A 6646-nucleotide genomic window follows, 5' to 3' on the forward strand; every position below is an offset into this window, starting at 1 on the left:
CTGTAAACTTTCGAGCTTAAAATATGAATGTTATTGAAGAAATGTTGGGAACTGATGCATGAGTTAGTATAATATAATGACACTTGATCAACGTGATTATATTACAGTAATTCATGTTGAGTTTCTAATGAAACGTGATGATTCTCAGTACCATCATCATGTGCCATGTTACACGACTCTTACATTCTATCTAATCTCTAAACATATCAAGAAAATATTTTTCTTGATGATTCGGTCTTTTTCAGGATATTCTGGTAATTTGACGAATCAAGATCATGCTATTACCATTTCTTTCTTAGAACATTAACTATGTTTATTTCGAAATTCATATCTATGAATTCTGGACAGTTGCTCGCTTTACTAGAGGTCGAGAGGATAATAAAAAGGCAAAGAATTCCAAAATATAAGAGAAAATATAAAGCCCAATAACAACACGAAAGTTACAAACCGTAGATATTAATAGGAATAACAATATAAAGACACGGCATAATTAATAATAGTATCACCCCAAGGTTATATTAGAAGTAAACAGATTCTTCTGGTGGAAGATTGAAAAGAAGGATAACAGGAATAATAATTAGGAAAATATCAAGGATTAGAACTGGATTAAGCATTTTTACAAGCTTTAGAAGTATGGATTAAAGAAGAAAGTATAGGGATGGTGAGAATAATAAAACGGAAGAAGTAAATTTATAATGGAATTATCCGACAGAACAATCGAGGCAGATGATCGCATTTAATATCCGAGATCTTAATTTCCTTATTCGCTGAATAATCAAATCTTTTAGATTTCGAAGATTTTCTTCTAAATCCCTTGAATTCCGGAATTCAACCAAGACAACGTCAAAAAGCCAAGATGCACCTTATTTTCAAAATTTAACCCTGACTCTGTCAAAAGCTAAGATGAATCTTTACTTTCCTATTTCACTCTTTGGTGATACCTTCATTCATATGCTTCGATTAATCGAATCATTTTATCCATATTACTCAATGATGATAAAACTCTATTTATCAACTCATATTCGTCATGAAAACATTTTTATTGTTAACCATGACCACCTCACTCAAATTTCGGGACGAAATTTCTTTAACGGGTAGGTACTGTGATGACCCGGGAATTTTTGACTAAATTTAAACTTAATCTTTATATATTTTCGATACGATAAGTAAAGTCTGTAATGTTGAAATCTCAAAAACTTTGAAAACTATGCTCATGTATTCAATTACCCTTTGACTATACTCGACGATTCACGAACAATTGTTTGTAAATAAATATGTGTAAATAAATGTAAGTATATGTATCTTAATTTGAAATTTATAAAATATAATTTAAGCATTTAAAATTTAAATATGTAAAATAAAATACAAGATAAGGAAATTGTTACTAAAATAAATCTATGAATAGATATATATGAATTATATACAAAATTATTAGATGTATATTAAAATATATAAAAGTTATAGATATTATGTAATTATTCAATATTATAAATAATATGAAATATTAATATATTAGATATAATCACAAATTAGGAATATAGTATCATAATATTATTATTATTTTCATTATAATTAAAAATACTAATATCAATGACAGTAGTAATTATATTAATATTATTAATATAATTGTGATTGATAAATTCTAATAGTTTTAAAGTTATCATAATAAAGTTTTCTATTATAATTATTTTTATGAGAAAGATTGTAATTACAAATTAGTTATGATTTAAATAAATTGTTGGTTATTATTATCTTTAAAATTATAATTCTTATTATTATACTTATCATTATTATTATATATTATTAATATTATTATGTTAAAAATAAACATGAAATTGATATATAAATATTATTATCAATATTAATAAAACTATTATTATTATTATTATTATTATCATTAATAATATAATTATTATCAAATTCACTAAAATTAATATTATTGAGACTTATTATTACTTTTATTATTATTAATATTAGTATTCTGATTCTTATTAAAAATAAATGATATCCTCAAAATTAATAATAGATTTATGTTGTTAAGTAATATTACAAAAGTTAATATGATATATACCCATATATATATATATATATATATATATATATATATATATATATATATATATATATATATATATATATAGACAGATATATATATCAGATCAGATATATAATAAAAAAAATACAAATACTGTTAAATAAATAAAAACAAATATACATATATATAAATACATATATAAATAGCAAATAAATATATATATATACATGATTATATACAGATACATAAAGATTTATATACATATACAGATATGGATATGCATATAATTACAATTCTATAAGAAAATAAATAAATAATTAAGTAATTAAAATCTTAGGATCCCAAATTCGGTTTCCCATCAAAATCTATTACTGTATTAAATTTTTGTTTGAGTCTTTAATAATTTCCATCCATCTAAATCGATCGTACAAAGTGGGTAATCACCAGATTCGATTTTATCTTGCTTTTATAAAATTTCTGTTCTTTTATTTTTGTCTGATTGTTTGATTGAGAAAACATCTCATATCTGTATATAAGCGGTCAACACAGTTACAACTCAGAGATTCCAATTCATTTTCACTATCATTATCAAATTCCAAATTATAATTAATTAGATTTGTTGAATTAAAACCAAAAAGAAAACTGGAACTAGTCGCTTATCTCTGTTCTTCATCTTTTCAGTCAAAACTTGATTTATCAATTGAATTCAAAATCCTTAAATGCAATCTTGTTAGGAATCCTTCACTCAATCATTCTGCAAAATCTCAAGTTTCAATTCCTAAAAACGAATTCAAATTTTGGAGTCAAAATTTGCTTTTAAAAAGTCAACTGAATCGTTCTTGAAGAAATTCGAGTTTGTTGTTGTGAATCAACTGCAATTAACGATTACAATAGCTTGAAGGAGTGGATTACAATATATTTTATGTTGTAAGTTTGATCTAAAAAGTTCTCAAAATCAAAATCCATTTTTTTCCCCTTCACGTCGAACAGAACTGGATACTTATGATTTTTTTTTCGTTTTTAATTAAGAACACAAATAAATATGTTTTAGTGATTGTTTATAAGACTTAAAATTAAACTTGATAATCTGTAAATCAAACCTGTAGTCAATCTGTTAATGGGAAAGAAGAAGAATGATGGAACAGAAAGTATTATGGTTTATATAATATTTGGTTTGGTATTATTCAAGAAAAACACGAATGGATAGATGGTCGTGGGTGTTGGGTGTATAGCGAGGGGTCTCGGGTTCGATCCCTGTCTCTGCCATTTTTCTTTGGAAAAACTATTTAAGGTAGTCTTTCTTTATTATTATTATTATTATTATTATTATTATTATTATTATTATTATTATTATTATTATTATTATTATTATTATTATTATTATTATTATTATTATTATTATTATTATTATTATTATTATTATTATTTTTATTATCATTATTATTATTATTATCATTGTTACATTATTATTATTATTGTAAATGTTAAGGATAATATTATGTTATATGAAATTTGTATGATAAGTATTATTAATTTGAAATATGAAAATGAAAATATATAATATGAAAGTGATTGTAAATAATAGATGAGTAAAAAGAATCGGGAATGAGTATATGTATAAATATAGGATAAGTAATGTGTTAGTACATAAAGTTTATAATATAATATGAGATAATATGATATGATAGCTTGAAGATTAGGATTTCGATGATTAAAAATATATAGTTATATGTACCATATATATATATATATATATATATATATATATATATATATATATATATATATATATATATATATATATATATATATAGATGTATAGAAAACTCATAAGGTTAAACTTTAAATGAACTTATTTTAATACATAACGACTGTTATAATATTAAGGCGTAAATGTTAGTTACATAAAAACTTGGCATATATTAAGGTATAGAATATATTACGACTATAAATGAGAATGGTGTATAAATATATATATATATATATATATATATATATATATATATATATATATATATATATATATATATATATATATATATATATATATATATAGCTTAATATGGATTAATAGAACATTAGTAAAAATGGTAAATATAATTATGAGTTTTGACTTATAAATATAACTAATGTTTATATATATATAAATATATATACTTATATATGAATATATATATTTATATATAAAATACTTAATTATTGGATAAAACCTATGCTATTATAATCATCAGGTAATTAAAAAAAATACATTTTGTATAGATATACTAGAACTATTTAATATATTAATAAGGATTTAATAAAATGATATAATATACATATAATATAACAAAAATTATTATTATATATAAAATGAATATATGAAACATATATATATATATATATACATATATATATATATATATATATATATATATTAATATAAAAAGGATATAACTAATAAATTTATATATATATATTTGTTCAATTACAACTATGTATATTAATAGATATACAAATGATATAGGTTCGTGAATCCGATGCCAACCATGCATTGTACAATGTTGTCATATGTATTTTTACTACAAAATACATTAGGTGAGTTTCATTTGCCTTTTTTACCCTTTATATTTTTGGGCTGAGAATACATGTGCAACTTTTATAAATGTTTTACGAAATAGACACAAGTAATCGAAATTACATTATATGGTTGAATGATCGAAATCGAATATGCCTCTTTTAGTCTGGTAATCTAAGAATTAGGGAACAGACACCCTAATTGATGCGAATCCTAAAGATAAGATCTATCGGGCCCAACAAGCCCCATCCAAAGTACCGGATGCTTTAGTACTTCGAAATTTATATCATATCCGAAGGAGGATCCCGGAATGATGGGGATATTCTTATATGTATATTGTAAATGTCGGTTACCAGGTGTTCAATCCATATGAATGATATTTTGTCTCTATGCATGAGACGTATATTTATGAGAACTGAAAATGAAAATCTTGTGGTATATTAAAACGATGGAAATGATTATTTATGTTAAACTAATGAACTCATCAACCTTTTGGTTGACACTTGAAAGCATGTTTATTCTCAGGTATGAAAGAAATCTTCCGCTGTGCATTTGCTTATCTTAGAGATATTACTTGGAGTCATTTATGACATATTACAAAAGATGTTGCATTCGAGTCGTTGAGTTCATCAAGATTATTATTAAATCAATAATAGTTAGATATATTATGAAATGGTATGCCTGCCGTCAACTTCCAATGTAATGAAAGATTGTCTTTTCAAAAACGAATGCAATGTTTGTAAAATGTATCATATAGAGGTCAAGTACCTTGCAATGTAATAAACTGTTGTGAATCGTTTATAATCGATATGGACATCGTCCGGATGGATTAGGACGGGTCTTCACAGATATATATCTCTTAGGTAAAGGTTATTGGTTCTTGAGTTGATAAACAAAAATAGAAAGTAGAAAATAGAAAGGTAGTTTAGGTTAATACTCGATATATTATGAAATGGTATCCATGCCGTCAACTTTCGATGTAATGAAAGTTTGTCTTTTAAAAATGAATGCAATGTTTGTAAAATGTATCATATAGAGGTCAAGTACCTCGCGATGTAACCAAATGTAATGTATTCGTCCAGATGGATTAGGACGGCGCATATGATGAAAAGAGCAGCGCATGCGATTAAAAGCGCATATGATAAAAAGCACATATGATGAAAAGCGCAGCGCATATGATGAAAAGCGCAGCGCATACGATTAAAAGCGCATATGATAAAAGGCGCATATGATGAAAAGTGCATATGATGAAAAGCACAGCGCATATGATTAAAAGCGATTAAAAGCGCATATGATGAAAAGCACATATGGTGATTAATGAAAAGAATATTGAGAAAAATCACCAATGTTTCTTGAAAGAATTCAAGGTTATATATATGAACCAATTTATCCATCATGTGAACCATTTTGATATTTCATAGTTCTAATAGACGCATCTAGCGGATGGTCTCATATTTGTGTGTTATCAAGCCGTAATATGGCATTTGCAAAGTTTCTTGTACAAATTATAAAATTGAAAACACATTATTCTGATTACACCATTAAAAGGATGAGACTTGATAATGCTGGTGAGTTAACATCTCAAGCATTTAATGATCATTATATATCTACAGGGATTGTTGTTGAACATCCAGTTGCTCATGTGCATACACAAAATTAGTTTAACTGAATCAATAGATAAACGCTTGCAGCTAATAACTAGATAATTGATAATGAGTACAAAACTCTCAATATTTATATGTGGACATGTAAATTTACATGCTGCGACATTAATTCGCATTAGACCATGTGGAAGTCATAAATATTTTCACTTACTACTTGATTTTGGCCAAGAGCCAAATATTTTCCACCTTAGAACATTGGTTGTGCAGTGTATGTTCCAATTGTATCACCACAACACAATAAAATGGTTCTTCAAAGAAAGATGGTAATATATTTTGGATATAAAACATCTTCAATCATAAGATATATTGAACCCATGATGGGTGATGTTTTTACAGCACGTTTTGCTGATTGTCATTTTAATGAAACATTGTTCCCTAGATTAGGGGGAGAAA

Source organism: Rutidosis leptorrhynchoides, chromosome 2 (assembly GCF_046630445.1).
Source record: "Rutidosis leptorrhynchoides isolate AG116_Rl617_1_P2 chromosome 2, CSIRO_AGI_Rlap_v1, whole genome shotgun sequence".
NCBI lineage: Eukaryota > Viridiplantae > Streptophyta > Magnoliopsida > Asterales > Asteraceae > Rutidosis > Rutidosis leptorrhynchoides.